At 41.3% G+C, this 21,331-nt stretch overlaps 1 long non-coding RNA gene and 1 gene segment (V, D, J or C); one reads left to right on the plus strand and one right to left on the minus strand.

Moving 5' to 3' along the window:
* LOC101711364 (T-cell receptor gamma chain C region DFL12-like) overlaps positions 1-21,331 on the plus strand; it is a 57,827-nt gene that overhangs the window by 8,506 nt on the left and 27,990 nt on the right.
* On the minus strand, positions 6,995-21,308 carry LOC147822675 (uncharacterized). Its single transcript, XR_015445278.1, has 2 exons — positions 18,134-21,308; positions 6,995-7,137 (listed from the first exon to the last, which is right to left on the minus strand). It is a non-coding gene; the product is annotated as an uncharacterized LOC147822675 (long non-coding RNA).

The following is a 21,331-nucleotide window of genomic DNA, read 5'->3' on the forward strand; positions in this document are numbered from 1 at the left end:
TGGCAATTTGCCTTGTTCTTTTTGTGTGTAGATTACCTGGTATCAGGCAATCCTTGCATTTCTAAGATCTTCCTTACCCATTCATATGATTATAAACAAAGTTGGCAAACATTTAAAAAGCTTTGTTCATATAGTTAAGGGAGATGGATCACAATGCCCCTTCTTTTTGTCTTTGCTTGCCTTTGGAATTAAAACTGGTCACAATGATTCCTTTTCTTTCTGTTTTCCAGAACCATGTGTTGAAGATTGTGCTTAATTTATAAACCTGAAAACTAATATTTACCTTGAGGATGTGTTTAAATGCTTCCATTAGTTTAACCATCCTGGACACACCTTTGGCTCCTGTCTTGTCCACATCCTTTCCTGGACACTCACTTCCTACCTCTCCTGGCCATACACCTTTCCTGGCCATGCCCACCACCTTCTCCTCCTGGCCACTTGCCTGACAGCTTAAAAGCCCTGGTGGGCTTAGCAAAATGAAGATGAACCTCCATTTCCACTGGAGTCAGGACTATGTCAGTTTATCTGAACTTCCCTGCAGTTGTGTGCATTTGTGAGGTTCTGGTGCAGACACTGAGTGACTTGGTCCTGGTTCTAGGTTCTCCTGACCACATGGAGGTGGGACCAAAAGAAATCCCACTTCTCTCTGCATCTGGGACTGTGTTATATGCTTTGCTTGCAGGATCCATTTATTGCTTTTGCAATCTTCCAAGGTCCCTTTTCATAAAGGAGGAAGAGGAAGTAGAATAACTTTCCTAAGACTGCTCAGCTCTCCTGCTACTTCAGGCTACTGGACATCTCCAACAAAAACTATGTGTGGCTTGCTCCAAGGACAGCTCAAACAGGAGCACACAAGTTTGGCAGGGATTGCTTTTTTGCACTTGTCCCTTCCCCAGAGCAAGCGGCACACCCTTGGCTCCATTGGCCTAATGGGTCTAAGTGAAGCAGGAGATAGGTCTCCAGCCAGATCTGACTTTATGTCCCTGAACTGTCCAACCTTAACAATCTCCTTAGAATAACAGCCTCATTCCCCACAGTTCTAAACTGAAGATGGTAGTATTTATCCCACTGAGTGATTTTCAGGATTTAATGATATGATGACTGTAAACAAATTAATGCAGTGCTAAAGTTCAGAAGGTTTCCAACCAGTGATTGTGATTATTGTTGTTATTATTTTGGAAAAATTTTAATCATTTCTTAGATCTCCCTATTTGCTTTCCTCCCTTGCCCATGGTATGGTCAGATCTCCATCCCTTCTCCCTTAGGGCCCTTCCTCCCTCCCCCATTTCTCTCCCCAGTCACCTTCCTGCATCAAAGAAGCAGATGCTTGGACCCTAACCTGGCATGTTCTCCCCACCAAGCTGTGACCCATGCCAGCAGTGTGACCTGGGAGTCCCCTATGTCTGGGCCCTTGGTCAGGACATACTCAGAGCCATGCTGAACCACCTCACCCTGCTGGGGGCCCTCCTGTCTCCAGATGAGTCCAACTCCTCTGACCTACTGCTGCAGCTGTCCTTTCATTCCTCAGGAGCAGCTGCCCAGGCCCTTGGGTATGCAGGAAGCTTAGTCAAAGTGTCACCTATGGTGGGTCCAGGAGAATTCTCAGGTTCTTGGTGTCCTGAACAAAGAATTGGACAGACACACAGAAAAGGCAGTGGGATGTACATTTACTGGAGGTGGAAAAGGGGTACACTCTGCAGAGTGAGAGCAAATGGTGAAAGGACTCACAGTGGCCAGGAGGACAAGGAAAGAAATTTGGAATTTGGAATTCCTGGATTATCTTCTCCCTCATGCAAATAAAGTATTGAGACAGTTGGGTAGTCCCATCAAAAACCAGTTTGGGCCAGTGCCAGATTTAAACTATTGAACCTCACTTGGCTTCACACCAGATGCAAATGAGGAATTGAACATAACACATAATTTCTGATTGGTTCTGCACACAGTGCCCAGAAGATGCAGAGTCATCCGGGATCCTGTGTTCTGTGCACATGCCCTGGGTTTCCATGACTTTGACAGATTCTGCCCCATTGTTTGACTGGTTTTGCCCCAGCCTTCCTCATCTCCCACCCCAAAAAGTATAGTGTGAGGTCCCCAGCAGGGTCAGATATGTCCACTGGTACTGTCAGTGAGAGGTCAGAATGGTCTGCTTCCTGACTTGAGTTGACCTGCATAGTAGCAACAGCAACACTCCAAAAGTTTTATTCCTAACAAAAGGTCCCAAGCTTCTTCTCTCTTGTCACTTGCTTTCTTGATGTCATCCTGCTTTCTGACATCCCCTGAAGGACCCAGCATGGCAAGAGCAAGTTGGTGTGTTTGGTGCTGACCTGAGTATGAGCACAGAAGGCTTCAGGACACAGGATGACAGAAACAGCTTTGGCTCAAGAGGGTGGGCTGTGAGTCAGACATTGTGCAAAACACTCCATGCAGAGAGTTATTCATGCTTCACAGACACCCAGTACCACAGGCTCTGGTCTTATCCTCATTGAATAGATGAAAATGCAAAATTATATGTATGTACCTAAAGGCCCAGCCTGTGCAGCCAGGCAGTATTCCCTTTCAAATCTGTCAACAACAATCTGTCAAACCTTGGGCCATTTCCCTACCTACTTCCATTGGGGCACCACGGAGATTACACAAAACTTATGGAGTTCAGTATGATAATGAAACAGAGCAACTGGCACATTAAAAGGATTCAGTAAATATTCATTACTGTACCTGGTAACACTTTTTTAAATGCTCTATTTTAAATGACGATCATTTACTGATATCAGAAAAAGGAGAAATTCTTCAAGTTTCCATATTCCATTCATTCTTTCACTTTTTCTTCTATTACAAAAGCAACTGGGAAGATAAAAAAAAAAAAAAATAAAACATAGTCTTACTCCCTGCCTATGGTTCCCAGAGGACTCTAGTAAGACACAGAGTATATAGGACAGCACTTATGCAGGAAGGGACAGGAGTGAGGGAAACACCAGGGGGTGCCACTAGCAAGTGATGGGAGGCTTCTGCCCTCATTCCCTGCTGAAGGAAGCTGACTGGGGAGAGGGTACCTGAGCTGAGCCCAAAGAAGAACTCAGCCAAGAGAGAGACACACATAGCATCCTCCACAGGGAAGCTACTTGTGGATCTGTATGTGTGGATCATGGGATTCTAGGTGAGAAGTGGCAATAGATGGAAAAGCAGGGAGAGGGCCACTTCATAGAGGGCCTCCCATCCTAAGGACTGTAGGCTTTAACCTCAACAATGAGTACAGTTGGGAAAGATGAGATAAGTCCCCTGGAGAGGGAAAGATGGAAGGGAAGGGTGAGGTTGGAGGCCTGGGGAAGAGTGGGGTAGGAAAAGGGGAAAGCAGGACATGGTTAGGAGGAAGAATTACAGAAATTGCAGTGTGGAGAATTAGGAGAATTGACAAAGGATTTTGGCTTTGACAAAGTAGGGGGCAATGGCATTTCCTGAGTTAGGAAGAAGAATGGTTTCTGTAGGGAATGATCTCCCTCTGCCTATGTGCACATCAGTTTTAGGTCCTGTGTTAGACAAATTCGAAACAGGCTGTGGTCAGTGGGGTAAGTGCACATGGAGTCCAAGAGAGAGGTGTAGGGTGGGGATGGACATGCAGTGTCCCCAGAATCCCTACCCTTTTCCTTCCAGGATAATTAAAGCAAAGATCAGACAGCAGGTAAACAGAACAGAAATCCAGGCAACAACTTTTAAGGAGTGAATTGGGGAAGAGCACAATACAAATACTCTAGCAGAGATTAAGTGTTTTGGGTTAGAAAAACAGATAAAAGGAAATTCAGTAATCCAGAGAGAGGGAAGCAGAAATTTGCAGATGAGAGGCTGGGTTTCAGGAGCAAAGTATAGGGATGAACAAAGAATAGGGTGAATGTTTAAATTAAAAATTTATTACAGTAATAGGCACATTGTCATGAATCCCCTTCAAAGTATTTCCTCTTGTTTTGAACACATTTATCCTATCATTCTTGCTACTTTTTGAAGCAGTTCTGAAAGTCATTGTTATGGTTTATATCTAGATGTCTCCCCAAAGCCTCATGAATTCATAGGTGGCATTTTTGGAGGTGGCTAGATCTAGGGTTATGATACTGAGATTAAGGGTGTATGTAGGGCCAGGGGATTTAGCTCAGTGATGCCATGCCTGCCTTGTAAGCACAAGGTCCTGAGTTTGAACCCTGGAATGGAAAAAAAAGAGGGGTGTGTGTGTGTTACTAAATTAGTCCACTGATAGGTTTAGCATAGTTCTGGGTATGGATAATGGGAAGGCCCACCCTGGGTGTGGGTGGCACCAACCAAGAGGCTTGTATCCTGAATGGAATAAGAGCTACTTTGCTACCTCCTTCCTGCCCTACCATGGACTGTTTCTCCTCTGCCCATGCCCCTCTTCCATGCTGCCCTCCCTTGGAGCCAACCAACTGTGGAATGAAACGTCTTCAAATGCAGCTAAAATAAACTTCTCCTTCTTTAACTTTGGGTGTCAGGTATTTTGTCCCAGCAATGAGAAAGTAACTAAGACAGTCCTCTTTCATGAGTATCTATAAAAGGTGTGATAAAAAAATATGGTGAATTCTGCTGCCGAGTGTCATCAAAAGCCTCATAAAAATGTTGCAGTGTGTTCTCATCCACCTCATTCACTAGATCTGGCACCGTGAAACTTCTGACTCTTCCCCAAAGCCAAAATGATCACAAAAGGGAAATTCTTTAAATCAATTCAGGATATTGAGGCATCCAGGAAAGCTAAACTCAAGAAAGAGGACTTCCAGAACTGCTTCAGAAAGTGGCAAGAGTGATGTGATAAATGTGTTTGAAGGGAAGGGGAGTATTTTGAAGGGAATTAATGGACATATTTCTTTACTGTAGGGCATTTTAAAAATTTAAACATTCACTGTATTTTTCAAGCACACCTTGTATTATCCAAGGGGGATGGAAAAGAGAATGTGAGTAGACAAAAATGCAGCCTTACCTGAGATGGACACATTCTTCTCTGTGTCCTTTATGGTCATGTTTGGAGGACCTGACATGGGATAAGGGCCATGAAAATGTCAGACATTGAGCTTTTTCATGGTTTTTCTGACTTACATAGAGTCATCACCCTTTTAATAGATGAGGAACCTGGAATTCAGAGACTTTGCAGCATCCAAGATCCCCTGGGCATTGACAGTAGTGGAGCAGAGATTTAAAGATCAGTATGACTGTCATTAGAACTTATCCTTCATTACCATGCCACACTGACCCAGCAAGGGGAAGAATAAAAGCCATGGAAGAGGAGACAAGGTCAAGCTTCTCTGTTTGTTCACAAAGATACTGAGTGCATTACTCTAAAGATATTCAACCAGGGAATTTGATTCTTTAATGAAAAGGGTCAAAACAGGGAGAATTCCAAATTATTATGCATCAAGCAGCCTGAATAGTTGAGCAAGCAACCAAAAGCATAGCACTCTGCTCTTCACTATGTACTTCTAAGGAAATAAAGAGTTAAGCCAATTATTCCATGATTTCAAGATTATACAAATGTCCTGAGAAGGCAGAAATTAGTGGATCATTGAAAGGCTTCAAGCAACTGGAAGACTGAAGTAAAATTTTGCCAAATAAGAAGGAGAGAAAGGTTATTCTTGGCACAAAGGCTGGTACAAGCAGTAAAGAAGATTAGTTAAGTAGCTTTTATTATCAATTTCTCAAATACTAAAAGGACACATCTTGAGACAATAACATCCAAAATTTGAAATACGTTATTTATAGATCTAATTTATTAATCAAAATCTTAAATTAATTAATTTTCTCCTCACCCTTGGACACAGGAAAAATGAGACATTGTAGCCAATTCCTCTCTTCCCATCTTTGTTGGGAGGTGAGTGTGGGGGTGTCTCTTGGGGAACAGTGTGAGCTGGGTCCAGGATCCTGACACAGGGCTCTACTTCAGTGCACAGCTCCGTGGAGGGCAGGCTCAACACCCCAGTGCCTCCTTTCTCTGCAGATCCTATTGCTGTCATTGGAGTCAATGAATACGCACATAACAAAGAGCATATCCCAAATCCAGAATGATGGCTCCCCACAGCAGCTCTGTGCTGAAGCTGCTTCAACAAGGGGGCAGATGAGCGAGGATAGAGATGTTATTCTAGGTATTCTCTGCACCCCTTTCCTTAACTGATGCTGGAAGTTGATGACTGCTTTATTTTCATAGCTGAGAATACTGAGTGTCAGAGAGTGCCAAGTTAAGCTAATAACAGGCAGAATTGGAGTGAAAAGCAGGACTGAATGGCTTCATGCTCCCTTCCATGGAAACCAAAGTGGACTTGGTATTAAAGACTGAGTTATTATTTCTCTGGGACTCCCTCTGGAATACCCTCCAGCCTCAAAATGCCATTACTTGGATAGAATGATCCAGTGTAAGTAAAAGTGTTTTGGAAGTTGTAAATACTATATCAAAGTAACCAATTATGTTTTTATTTTTAACATCTTTCATTTATTCTAATCAGATATCTAATAAGAATAATTTCCTAATCGTGGCCAATATTTATGGAGCTCTTTAGGGAAAGGATTCTAATAGATTCACCAAAAGGATTTAATAAACACTAAAACACATGGTCTTGTGTAGCAAAAGAAATTTAGCATGGGGTGTATAGAAGTACCAGGTAAAAACTGGTACTATGTGAGACAGTAGTGGATATGCCAAATGACTGAAAGAGCTAATGTTATGACTGCTCCTATTTCTCAAGAACAGAGATGGTGACAAGATGCAGTGATATCTCTGGTGAAGGAGTAAGATTTTTACATGTTGAATGTTTAGCTACTATTCATTTTGTCCCTATCTTAGCTGAAAGCCAAATTCAGGACAATAGTCGTACTTGCTTCCTAAAGATAATGGCTAAACCAACAGCTCTTAAATGGGGGCAGTCCACCCTCCAGAGGACTTTGGCAATGTCTGAAACTATTTTTGGTGTCCCCAACAGTGTGAGAGCCTAGATGCTTTCAAAACTTCCTATAATTTTTTAAAAATTTTATTTAATTGGTATATTTTAGGTATACAATATAATGACATTCATCATTGGAAATTTGCACCTTTACATAATATCTCTTGGTTCTTATTTTTCTCCCTTCCACTCCCCTCCCTTCACCCCTCCATCCCTCCCTATTTATAAAGACTTTGTTTCCATTTTTTAATTTTCTCATATTAATTCCATTCCCTTCTTTCCTTTCCCCTACTTCTCCCACTTCTCCTTACCCTTTGCCCCTTTTCTTCCTATTTCACACTATCTATTATACATTTTAGTCTTTATTTACACTTTCAGTTTCACACACTAGAGAAACTATTCGGCATTTTCACATGTGCGTCTTATTTCACTTGAGTATAGCCTCAATGTGCATCCATTTAGCTATAAATGTCTCTAATTTCTCATTTTTTATGGCTGAGTAGTACTCCATTTTATAAACACACACACACATTTTCTTTATCCAGGCTCCAGTTGATGGGCAATTGGGCTGCTTCCAAGTTTTAGCTATTAAAAATTGTGCTGCTATGAACATGGGTGCACATATATCACTGTGGTATGATTGTTTTAATTCTTTGGGGAAGATCCCCAGCAGGGGAATAGCTGGGTCAAATGGGACTTCCAGTCCTAGTTCTTTGAGGTGTCTCCATACAGATTTCCACAGTGGTTGCACCAGTTTACACTCCCACCAGCAGTGGAGCAGGGTTCCTCTTTCCCCACAGCCCTGCCAGCATTTGTTATTGGTTGATTTCATGATAGCAGCCATTCTTTCTGGGGTGAGGTGGAATCTCAGCGTTGTTTTCATTTGCATCTCTTGAATGATCAGTGATTTTGAACACTTTTTCATATGTTTATTTGCTGTTTCTACTTCTTTGAGAAATGTCTGTTCATTTCAGATGCCCATTTTTGGATTGGGTCTTTAAATTTGGGAGGTCTGATCTTTTTAAGTTCTTTATAGATTCGAGATGGTAGACCTTTGTCCGAGGAAGAGCAGGTGAGGATATTTTCCCACATTGTGGGTTGTCTCTTCACACTGCTGGTGGTTTCTCTTGCTGTGCAGAAGCTTTTTAATAAGAAGAGATCCCACTTGTTGATTGTTTGTGCTAGTTCATGGGCAACTGAGGTTTTGTTCATAAAATCTTTTCCTACACCAATGTCTTCTACCTAACCTCTGTTCCAGGCAATTCAGCATTTCTATTTTAATATTCAGATCCTTAATCCATTTCAAGTTTAGTGCATGGTGAGAGATATAGGTCTAGTTTTAATCTTTGACAAGTTGAAACCCAATTTTTCCACCACCATTTATTAAAGAGGCTATCTTTCCTCCAGTGAGGGTGTTTGGCTCCTTTAACTACGATGAGATGGCTGAGTGTGTCTGGATTTGTTTTGGCATCTTCTAATCTGTTCCACTGGTCCTCAGGTCTGTTTCTTTGCCAGTACCATGCTGTTTTTAATCACAATAGCTATGTAGAATAGTTTCAAGTTGGGGATTGTGATACCCTCTGCCATGTCTCTGTTACCTAGAATTGCTTTTGCTATTCTGGGTCTCGTCTTGTTCCAGTTGAATTTTTGGATTGTTTTCTCAAGGTCCATGAAGTATGCTGCTGAGATTTCAATTGGGATTGCATTGAATCTATATAGCAGTTTTGGAAGTATGGCCATTTTCACTATATTGATCCTTCCTACCCAGGAGCAGGGGATGTCTTTTCATTTTCTGATATCATCTTCAATCTCTCTTTTCAAAGTGCTATAGTTTTCAGAGAAGAGGTCTTTGATTTCTTTCATTAGGTTGATTCCTAGGTATTTCAGTTTTTTGAATGCTATTGTGAAAGGAATTGTTTGCCCTACTTCTCTCTCAGTGAGTCCATTGTTTGTGTAGAGGAAAGCTATTGATTTTTGTGTGTTGACCTTGTATCCAGTTACTTTACTGAATTTGGTTATTAAGTCTAGAAAACTTTTGGTGGAGTTCTTGGGGTCTTCTATATAGAGTATCATGTCATCTGCAAATAATGACAATTTGACTTCTTTGTTTCCTATCTTTATTCCTTTTATTTCTTTCTCTTGTCTAATTGCCATGGCTAATGTTTCCAAAACTATGTTGAACAAGAGTGGTGATAGTGGACATCCTTGTCTTGTTCGTGATTTTAGTGTGAAGGATTTCAGTTTTTGACCATTTAGTATGATACTGGGTGTTGGTTTTTCATAGATGGCTTTTATCTGATTGAGGTAGAGACCATCTATTCCAATTTTTTGTAGGGTTTTTATCATAAATACATGTTGGATTTTGTCAAATGCTTTTTCTCCATCTATGGAGATAATCATAGGGTTTTTGTCCTTGGCTCTATTGATACAGATTATTACATTGATTAATTTGCGTATGTTAAACCATTCCTGCATTCCTGGGATGAATCCCACTTCATCAGGGTGTATGATCTTCTTCATTCTATTTGCCAGCATCTTATTAAGGATTTTTGGATCTGTGTTCATTAATGAGAGTGGCCTATAGTTCTCTTTTTCAGTTGGCTCTTTCTCTGCTTTGGAGACCAAGGTGATGCTTGCTTCCAGAAATGAATTCAGGAGTATTGCTTCCCTTTCAATTTCATTGAAGAGTTTCAACAGTAGTGGCAGTAGTTCCTCTCTAAGTCTCTTGTAGAATTCAGCAGTGATGCCATCAGGACCTGGGCTTTTCTTAGTTGGTAAGTTTTTAATTATGTTGTCAATTTCATTCATTGATATTGGGTTGTTTAGAATTTTTAGGTCTTTATTCAACTTCGGTAATTCATATGTATCTAGGTATCTGTCCATTTCTTCTGTGTTTTCCATCCTGTTGACATTAACGTTCTGGAAGTAGGTTTTGATGATCCTCTGGATTTCTGCTGGGTCCATTGTAATTTCACCCTTTTCATTCCTAACTGCATGGATTTGGGCCTTTTCTTTCCTTTTTCTGATAAGGTTGGCTAAGGGTTTGTCAATTTTGTTTATTTGTTCGAAGAACCAACTCTTAGCTTCATTAATTTTTTTGTATCGTTCTATTAGTCTCCAGTGAATTAATTTTTGCTCTGATCTTCACAATTTCCTCCCTTGTATGAGCTTTGTGTTTGTCCTGCTCTTCTTTTTCGAGAAGCTTGAGGTTCAGCATCAGGTTGTTTAATTAGACTTGCTCTGTTTTTACTGGTATGCATTTCCCTCTTAAGACTGCTTTCATTGTGTCCCATAGATTCCGGTATGTTGTATTTCATTGTCATTTAATTGAGGGAACTGTCTGATTTCTTCTTTAATTTCCTCTGTGACCCTTTGATTATTCAGAAGTGTGTGTTCAATTTCCATGTGTTTATGTAATTTTTGCAGTTTCTTTTGCTGTTGATCTCCAATTTCATCACAGTATGGTCTGATAATATACAGGGGATAACTTCAATTCCTTTGCACTTACTTAAACATGTTCTATGAGTGAATATGTGGTCTATTTTGGAGAATGACCCATGTGCAGCTAAAAAGAACGTGTATTCTGATTTTGTGGGGTGGAACTCTCTGTAAACATCTGTTAAGTTCATTTGTTCAAGAATTCGATTGAATGCTAGTATTTCATTTCTTATTTTTTGTCTACTTGATCTATCTATTTGTGCCAGTGGGGTATTGAGGTCCCCCACTACTACTGTATTAGTGCATATATGACTTTTCATGCCCGTTAGTATTTGTTTTATATAGTTGGGTGCGCTAGTGTTTGGTGCATAGATATTTATGATTGTCATCTCTTCCTGTTGGATTGTTCCCTTTACAAGGATATAGTGTCCTTTGTCTCTCTTAATCAGTGTTGGTTTGAAATCCACTTGGTCTGCAAAAAGGATAGCTACTCCTACTTTTTTTTGGGTTCCCGTTGCATGGAGTATTGTTTTCCACCCTTTAACTTTTTGAATTAAGTGTGTTTCTTGTATGCAGCATATTGTTGAATCTTGCTTCTTGACCCATTCTGCCAGTCTGTTTCTTTTGATTGGTGAATCGAGACCATTAACATTGATGGTTGTAATTGATATGTATTGACTTATCATTGTCATGACTTTTTCTTCTTGTTGGCTTCTCCCCTTTTACATTTAATTTCTTGTCACACCCAATGGATTCATTCTGCTGGGCTTCCTGGGGTTGTAATCCTCATTGTCTGTTCCTAGGATATTGTCTAAAATTTTTTGGAGTGCTGGTTTGGTATTCATGAAGTTCCTAAGGTGCTCTTTGTCATGAAAGTATCTTATTTCTCCACCAATTTTGAAAGATAGTTTTGGAGGGTACATCAGTCTGGGTTGGAGGCTGTTTTCCTTTATGGCTTGGTATACATCACTCTAAGCTCTTCTTGCCTTGGGGGTTTGTGTTGAGAAGTCTGCTGTGATTCTGGTGGCCTTTCCTTTGTATGTGATTTGTTTCTTTTCTCTAACTGTAGAACTTTGTTCTTTTGTTGGGTTTCTGTAATCTTAAGAATTATATGCCTATGTATAGATTTTTTTTGATCAAGGCTATTTGGAGTCCTGTATGCCTCACTTTTCTGTATGTCAAGTTCTTTTTCCCTGCTTGGGAAGTTTTCTGCTATGACTTCTGTGAACAGTTTTTTCTTAATGTCATCTGCACTCTCTCCTGTTTCTTCATTGACTCCAATCAGTCTTATGTTATTCTTCTTTGCATCATCTAGTAGCTGCTGGATTGATTTCTCATGGTCCCTTACAATTTTGAAGCAATTTTTCTTTTCCTGGTCACTAATTGCAATCTTATCTGCTATATCTGAAATTCTGTCTTCATATTGGCTCATTCTGCTGTGTAGACTTTCAATGGAGTTTTTGATCTCCTGGAAATCTGTTTGTTTATGTTCTGTGGATTCCATTTGTTTCCTATGTTGGGATTCCATTATGTGCCTCAGCTCCTCTATGTTTTTATCTGTGTCCTCTCTAGATTTATTAATCATGTCTTGCCTTATGGGCACAATCTCTGCTTTTATCTGAGTAATTATTTCTGATTTCATTTTTTCTAGATCCTCTTTTATTGCCAGTTCAGGGAGTCCAGGTGGTTTAGTATCAGAGTGTTCCATCTCCTTTCCCTTTGGGGTTGCTGTAGGTGATCTGGAAGTCTGGTTTTGAGACTTGTTTACGTGTCTTCTCATTTCAACAGGGTGCAGGGTGCTGTTGGTGCCTGCAAAGCTCACCTCCTCTGGGCTGGGAGTGGTGGAATGGTGACCTAGACACCCCTACCTCTGGGCTGGGAGCGGTGAAACCATGGCCCGGAAACCCCTTCCTCTGGGCTGGGAGCTCCTCTCTCTGGGCTGGGAGTGGTGGAACCAAAACTTCCTATAATTCACAGGTAACTCTCTTTCTACCCACCTTGCCCAATGACTAAAGCCCCGAATGCCTACAATGCAGAGGTTGATAAACTTTGGATTAAATAAATTTCCCAAGACTTGCTAGGAAGTCCACAATATTGTAGACAGTAACCACTGCACCATGAGTTACATCCGGCCTGATTATACAAGGAACCAAGAAAATTCATCATCTTTGATTTATTTTGGAATAATAATTCTTCAGAAAGTTTCTATAAAACCACTATTGAGAGGGTCTTAGCAATGTCCTCTTCTCCCAGAGAGGACATGAAGACATGTCTCTCCCATTTCACAGGCGAAGGGAGTCCCTAACCTTGCAACCAAGATGGGTCCAGAGCAGAGCTCTGCCTGAGGGGTCACCTTTGTTGAGAGGACAGGATGACCCTTATGTGGAAAAGCCCACAGGTTCAGGAGGTCATAGAAGACTGGGAAACATGGGCCAATTCTCTTAAAATCAATAAAACAATGTTGGTGAAACAAAAATCATAAGATGTAGACATCCTGAGTTTCTAGGAGCCAATAAGATAACAAGGTGTGTAACATTTGCCTTGGTCCATGGACTGACTACTGTGAGGTCATATAGCTACAGGCAAAGCTCTGAGTGCCGCTGACCTTCAGCAATGACTGATCTGTGTGCAGGGCCTGAGAGACCGTCTCTGCAGACACCTCAGGAGCCCCATGCTGGCACTTTCTGCTCCAGTTTCCTGTTTCCTCAGCCTCCTTCTTGGGCTCACATCCTGGAGAGATGAGATGCAATGACTGCCAATATTCACCTACTCTTCTCTTTGGGAATGTGCATAGGTTCCCCTATTTCTCAGATTGGTAGAAGGATGTTTAAACATAATATTTTTTCTTGATAACTTTAGTTTTGCTGGAAACACAATTCCTTTGTTTCTGGTTGAAATTGAACAAATACAATCAAAGCAAGTGAAAGGATTTAATTCAATAACACAATAAAAACATATCTCCATGGTATGGCATTCAGGTAGGGCATTCATTCACCATCACTCAGGCCTTCAAGGATGTGATATTTACTTGAGGAAATGAGAAAAAAAAGCAAAAGTCATAACAACAAAACACCTTCTTTAAGGTAATTTGCAGATAAAGAATTCAACCAGGAGGTTTATTAACTTCCGTCTGCTCCTCTTTGTGCTTTATACAAAATTCATAGAAACAGAAGAAATGAGGTCCCTTAATACACTGACCCTTGAGAACCTTCTGTGCCACAGAGCCCACTAACGAACACATGCCACTCAGCATGCCTGTGACCACATCCTTCCCAATGTGGAGCTACCTTGCCCAGACTTCAGCCTTGCTGGGTTCAGCATAGCCTGCAGCACTTCCTGTGCTCCTCAAGTGTTGCCTCAGTATCAGAGCAAAGCAGAAAGAGGGTCTGATGGCTATCAACAGCATTGCCACAAATGCCAGTAACCATGTCCCCAGATGTCTGCTTTGGCAGTATTTCCCGTTAACATCAGTTCTCAGTGAAAAACTACATATGTTGAAACTGCCTGATTATCTTACAGAGAAGGTGAGGTCCATGATTTCACTTCCCAGAGCTTTCCAGAAACAGTGAATTGCCCAGGGTTAAGGCACTGGAAATGACCGGATGAAATTCACATCCCTTCAGCTCCCATTCACTAGCAAAAATGTGCTAGATGTCCCGTGGGCTCAGTATCTCAGGGGACCATCATAAGCCCTGCAAACAAACTGGTTCATGGAAGAAAGAACTGATGCTTAGAGAGGGTCAGACACCTGTTGAAACAAAAAGTTCAGGATGTTTCAAGACCTGCACACTTGGGCCCTTTTAATACTCTTAAAGTTTATTAACTTTATAAGAATGGACTGTGATGGTTTGGGGCAAATATGGGCCCAGCAGAACTTGGTCAGAACAAAATGAGGAGGCATCAAATGGCCAGGCTGAGTATGGTGACACATTCTTGTCATCTCAGAACTCTGAGAGGCTGAGCCCTGAATACAGCAATTTGGAGCTCAACCTAGGCAACTAGGGGAATTAGGGAGACACTGTCACAATGACAATAATGGTAATAATAATAACAACAACGATGACGACAAGACGTGTAGATGGAGCTCAGTACAGAGGCCCTGGTTAAATCCTCTGTACTAAAAAAAAAAAAAAAAAAAAAAAAAAAAAAAAGCCATGGCCAATGGTGACCTTGGGTATCTACCTGAAAAAGGGTCTCTTTCTGACCATTCTTCAGAGCACTTCTCCTTACTAAACAGAAAAAGCCAAGAAAACCAAACATCTTCTCTGTTTTTGTTAAGTTGAGTTAGGTAAGGTAGAAATGTCAGAGGTGAGACACATAGAGAGAGGCCCAAACTTCATAGCCTGGAGTAAGACTAAGCTCCTGATCAAGTGAAATACCAGTGACATTTGACAGAGTTCTCTTGATTTACCCAGTTCAGGTGAGGCGAAGATGGTTTAGGAATACAAAATCATTAGATTTTTACACTTGATCTTTGGCAAAAGGCCGAGAAGTGATATCATCACATTTTTATTCTTTCCTCTGAACCATATCTCCTGTAGCTCTTCCTCTAACTCAAAGCTAAACCATGAGACTTAAAAACCACAGAAAGAGATGGTGGATGTGTCCCAAACAAACTTACTGTTTATGTTAATGTTGAGATTTGGGACTGCAGAATCTGGTTGAGTTTAAAACATAAAGTTCTTTTTGAATTCTAAATGTCCTATGCATTTTTCTGCATGCAAGGCTGGCAACTAGGGACACACATTTAACCAGAGAAGCTGGATCCAAAAGCTTGGGTACTGAAGTCGGGGAAGTTATTCACCCCGAGAGAAGGACAGTACTTCTGGATGGGAAGTGTCTTGAGTTGAAAGGTAAAGAACAGAATTGAGTGAAGGTCCTTCCTGGTGCTTGCTTTTGTGAGGGCCTCATACCAGGAGAACAGAAACTCCAATCAATCCAAAATATACTAAGGGAAAGTCTGAGATTGACATCATGCTTCTGGAATATAGCCAGGGTAGAGCTATATGGACACAGGGAACATCTGAAAAGATGAGTCCAATCTAGAGGTGCTTTTCTGCCCAGGAGACCCAAAGGCCTCTCAGGGTGTCCAGAGGGAACAGAGGTGCTGAGTGTGTTAGAGGACAGGGTGCCTAGGATGCAGGTGAGCAGCTGAGGTCACATCTTTGCATCCCACTGACCTGGGGTGGGACCAGTAGTAGTAAGCCCAGTAGAGGCCAAATCACCTAGACCAGAGGACAAAGAGCTGCAAGATGTTGAGAGTGCAGGGGGCATCAAAGAGACAGCCATGAGGACTCACACACCCTTCCCCTGTATTTTATGATTCACATGCCAGTTGTGCTGAGTTCCTCCAGATCAGTGTTTCTGAGAATTGTGGAAATAGGTGTACTGAATCAGGGAACTTTCTACCTTTCTCCTGAGATTCAAAAGAAGTGTGAGAGCAGATAGAATCCAGGAGTTGCAGTGAAGCAAAGAGACTCATGGTTCTTGAGAGCATGACTCTGAGGTCCAAGTGTTGTATAGGATGAATGAGGAAGAATGTGATTGGTGCTAGAAGAGAATTATCACATCAGTACTGACCTCTGCCTGGTATGTCTGACATTCCCAGGACCTGCCTCATATCTCACCCATAGCAGATCCTCAATGAACATTTATTGGAAGAAATGAATCTTTGGAAGCATCACTGACGAGTGGTATAGAGAGTATTTTTGTAATGAATACTAGAGCAATCGTTCTAGATGCTTGGAAGGAAAGGAGTGATGGGTCTGTATAACAAGATGTCTTGTGAAGAACATGGGCTCCAGATTTAAAACCTCTTGTGCAAGTTACTGCTCTGCCACCTACTCCAGTCTGATGTTGAATGAAATCCCTATTCTATGGAGCCTCTGTTTTCTCATCAGAAAATTGGAACAAAAATAAGATGACTCATTAGATAAATAATGAGCAAAGTGCATCAAGGACCCATCAAGTAGAATGATCACATCACATGGGAACTATTAATATTAGGACAACTAAGTAGTAATAGAAAATTAAATACTTAGTATTTACAATATTAAGAGAAATAAATTATGGCTTACCTCATGTCTTTGTCTGCAACAATTTTTAAAGGATAAAATATGTGTCTGGAATGGCAATCTGTCTTTCTTATTTTCTAATTTGGAACCCTGTCCAGAACTGAAGGAATATCTCACCGCATGATTCTGTGTAAAAGAAATGAATGTATCCACCAAAATACAAAGGAAAGATGACGAATACTCCTTTTCAGACTTTAAGGAGTGAGGAAGAGAGAATTCCACCAGTTAAACACACTCCCCTCAAAATCTACACACTGTCCAGATACACACACAACATACACTCAACTGCTGAACTGACAGTGTCAAGGAGGAGCTGTCTGGCAGCCATGGCTACACAGAGGCGCTGGTGAGGTCCAGGGGGCCATGGATGCCCCTGTGGCAGCAGCAGCTAGGCTCAAGCTGATGCCCACGGATAGGCTCAGGCAGTGGGATCCATCTGTGTCCTCCTCTTCCTTGCGTACCCAGGACACACACAGGTGAGACGGTGGACAGAGTCCTTCCAGAGCTGACCATGCCAGGGTTCTTGCAGTCTGCTGCAAGAACCTCCTCACCACCTCATCACCATTTATTTTCCCACTGTTGAACATGTAGAAATCCTATTTACTGGAAATGAGGAAAACAGGGAAGCTGCCTTAGCAGAAAAAGCCAGCCACCTGACCCAGCCTCTTCCTCTCCTCTCTCCTGTGAAGGACCAAGCGAATCTGTGTCACTCCTGCCCCACAGAGGTGGCTCAGAGCTGGACACAAGGTCAGGAACCACTGTTAGGGGCTAAAGAGAGCTGATGCAGCCTGGTTTCAGAGAAAACCACACAGAAATAATGAAATACAAGTGAAGAAGCTTAGGTGAAGAAATAACGTAGGGAAAGTGCAGTTTCTTATATGGGAAAATGAAATACAACATTTTACAGATCTCTCTTGATCTATCTAGGTCATTACTTGAGGACTCTCACAGAAACATTTTAACAGGGAAGCCTGGGAGAAAGTGAAAAATTGACAGGAGGCTGGAGGGAGTTGAACTAAAAAATGATGAAGCAGTAATAAAAATATTAAATAAATACTGAACATTTACTATATGTCAGGAAGTATACTGGGAATGATATTTAATTTGCATAAAATTCTGACATGTGCATAATCAAATTTGAGGCAAAAAGGGGTGAAGAATTTTTCCCAGAGTCAGGCAGTTTTTACGGGACACAGAGTGGATAGCTGCAGACAGTAAGATGTTTCAGTGTTGTGGGAATTTGCTCAGAATATAAGATGAACTCAATGAAGAAGAATCCTAAGTTCTGTATAGATAAATATGTTTATACAAAAACAATGATATCCATGGGTCTGCAAAGAAAACCTCTAAAAGTGGACATACCATAATGGTAATAGTTGTTGATCTTGGTGTTATGGTTAATGATGTTTTTGTTTCCCTTATCCTGTTTCTGTGAGTTTTTAAATATATATTTGTAGATTTTTATTACCATATATTTATGATCGATAATCACCACACTCAACTTGAGGAACTGGGAACGTACATATCACATCTTAATCCTTTTTACCTCCCATCTACTTCCATGCCCTCCCACCTCTGCTAATTTAATTGCGCATCTTTACAGGAAGGTTCTACTTTTCAACTGTGTGAAACTGGAGCCCTTCTCTCCTCTGTACCTCAGAATCCTCGTCTATAAAATGCAACTACAGATGTCCATACTATGTGATTATTGTAAAGATTTAAAAGTAAAGAATATTTAGGAAAAAACTTGAAAATAACAAATGCTCATTAATATTTTTGATTATTCAAGTTAGTACTAATCAAACAGGCAATGTGTAAAAATTGGAATCCTGAGAAAAATAGCTTCCAGGTTTTTCCGCTGAAAAGAAGGCACCTTCCTCACCACCTCAGATTCATGCAGAGAACCCCACAGTGACCCCAGCCGTATCTTGAGATGTGCAGAATGGACAGAAGATGCACTTGAGAGGCTCCAGGGCCCAAAGTCACCCCACCCACCACTTCCTTCCTCTGTCCATTTCTGGCCACACCCTCCGGGCTCTGCCTGAGGGTCCAACCACCAGCTCCCCACTTGGCTGCCTTCTCCTTGGGGACCCAGCCTGGCATTCAGGATGTCACTGCTGCAAGCAGTCACCTTTTTCTCCTTCTATCCTTGTGAGTCACTCTGTTCTCATTTTGGTCCTGATGAGTGTCCAAAGCAATGCTGCCATGATCCCTTCTTATATTCTGAATTCATCAACAGTTGTCCTCTTTTACTTACAGTTGGGCTTGGAGTGACAAAGATGGAGCAGTCCCAGATATCCATTTCCATTGAAGAAAATAAACGGGTTGACATACCTTGCAAGGTATCAGGTGACTATTTTGAAGATGAAGCCATTCACTGGTACCTGCAGAAACAGGATCAGGCTTTGGAGCATCTGATTCAAGTAGTCTCAACAACAACCCCAGCTCAAGAAAAAATCAATAGAGTTTCGGCAACAAAAGATCTTGCAACTCGCTCCTCAGTCCTTACTATAAAATTTGTAGCAAAAGAAGATGTGGGCCTTTACTACTGTGCAATGTGGGACTCACAATGTCTCAATTGTGTAGAGGACCCACACAAGATTCCCCCCTCTGGATCTGTGCCCACCCACATCCTTTCCAACAGAAGAGCCCAGAGCCAACTCCCCAGCTGCTCTCTCAGCCTCAGGCCCCTCCTTTCATCTCCCTTGGCCTCTCCAGGAAGCCATCCTGGTTGGTGCTGTCACCTGAGTACCAGCTGACCCCAGCATGTGGTTCCTGATCTCCATCTGAGGCTACTTCCTACTGAGTTCCAGCCCTGTTTATGGGTTGCGAGGTCATGGGTTGTGCCACTGTCACCTCATCAGCATCCAGAGATCCTGGGTAAGTGGCCAAGAGCAGCATAGAGGGAATTATGGCAACCACTGTCACCACATATGATGGATACATGACACGCAACACCTCTGTGGAATAACTACCTCTGGTCCAGAGTAGAGCTTAAGACATTGAAGCTTAGAGAACTGAAGCCTGGTGAACAACCCAAGCCAAGGAGTTATGCCTTTCCAACTGGACTGTGGGGCCACACTGAATAGTTCCAGGATTTTGAGTGTGTGAGTGAGGGCTAGGCTATCTGTGCCACAGTGGGGATGGAGCAGGTGCCATTTCTGTGGGAGGTGAAGGGAAGAGGATTCTTCCAGCATGATGTCAGCAGAATAGACCTAGGGCCACGAAGTTATCTCATGAGTCCACAAGCTGAGAATCGCCTTTGATCCTTACTGGACAAGAAAGTGAACCTGGCCAGACCACAAAGAACTAACATTGCCTGTGTGTGACTTCCTGTTAGCATCTCAATTCTTTTCCTGCATCATGTACTTTAGCCTTCACTACTTACAAGGTTTTCTCTGTTATTCTCATCTGGTATGTCTAAGTCAGGAGGTGAGTGATTCAGACCCTTGTCCAAATCACATGGCTTGTTTATTGCAGAACAGTGTTGGGATCCTGGTAATTTGATATTTCTTGACAAGTACATGAAAGTCTTTCTTCACAGTGGAATCAAAGATAGGACACTGTTCCCTTCCCATAGAGGAGACATGGAGCCTTCATTAACTCAAAGGATTAGTGTGTGCCGAAGCATTGGCCCTGAATTTGATTGTCTTTTTAGAATAAATGAAAAGTGAATCAATTTCCAATTAACTTTCAATAGAAAAATTATTTTTTACTTTTAAAACATATTTTCCTTTGAAACAAGGCCTTTCTATGCAGCCCAGCCTGACCTCGCAGCAGCTATGTAATCCAAGCTGGTCTTAAAGGGGAAATTCTTCTGACTTAGCTTCCTAAGTGCTAGGATTACAAGTGTGCACCACCTACAACACCCTGCCCTAGCTCATCCCTCGGGCTATTTTCTATTAATAGTGTTTACATTGGTTTTTTGGGAAAAACATATATATCACTTTGTAGGTCTCCTATACATACTGTTCACCTGGGTTTAACATTCCCAAAATAGCACCAATGTATTGTTTCTTGCTGTCCACTATTGAAAGAATACAGTCTATTGTTTAATTTTAAGATGTAACTAAAGGAAAAAAGAAGGATTTTAAGGCTAGGCAGACACTGGCACTGAAATTAGATGTAGTAGCCATCCTTCCTTCATCTATCTTTCTGGGCCTTTTATTTCTTTGATTCACATCCTTATCTACACTGTTTCTGTCTATGACTGTTTCTTTTTTTTCATAGAAGGGCCACTCTGTTTGTGAGCCTCAGCCTAGTCTTCCTAGTTCCTTGTTTTTAGACAGGCAAATTTGCCACTAGCTAGTGAGAGAAAGACATCAAATGTGAGAAGATGATCCTTTTCCAGGAGGAATGTAGGGGGACTGGAATGATCTCAAGTGATCCTCGCTAAATTCTTTGTGTGGATTTTCTCATGGAAGGTAGAACAGATTGGTGGACCTTAAGGATGTAACATCTCCAGAGGAACCGGTCTCAGGAGCAAAGGTTCCAGCAGTTTCAAACAAGGTCATCAGAAAAAGCAGTGGCAAAGTCAATGGGGCACAGAAGGAAGAAGGAAATGATTTCTGTCACATTCAAATGATATAATTTATGAAACTTCTTAAAATAACATTTTGAGGCTTTGTTAATTGTGAAATATTTGCAGTTAAATATAAAAAACATACAAAGTATAGATAGTATACATTAGCTTTGAAATATGTTAATGCCTACATTAATGGAAGAAGCCAAATGAAAAGAACTATTACAGTACTAAAATAGATATTTTTCACAATGTGATGGGTGGGCTATTTTCTTTTTTATATTTTTACTGATTTTATTCATTTTAGCAAAAGACTACAACAGTTTTTGCAATTAAATATTATTTAATGAAGCAATTTTCTCTGTGTTTCAGTA

The sequence above is a fragment of the Heterocephalus glaber genome, unplaced genomic scaffold (assembly GCF_053883595.1).
Source record: "Heterocephalus glaber isolate CG9 unplaced genomic scaffold, H.glaber_assembly_v1.0 deba00001610, whole genome shotgun sequence".
NCBI lineage: Eukaryota > Metazoa > Chordata > Mammalia > Rodentia > Bathyergidae > Heterocephalus > Heterocephalus glaber.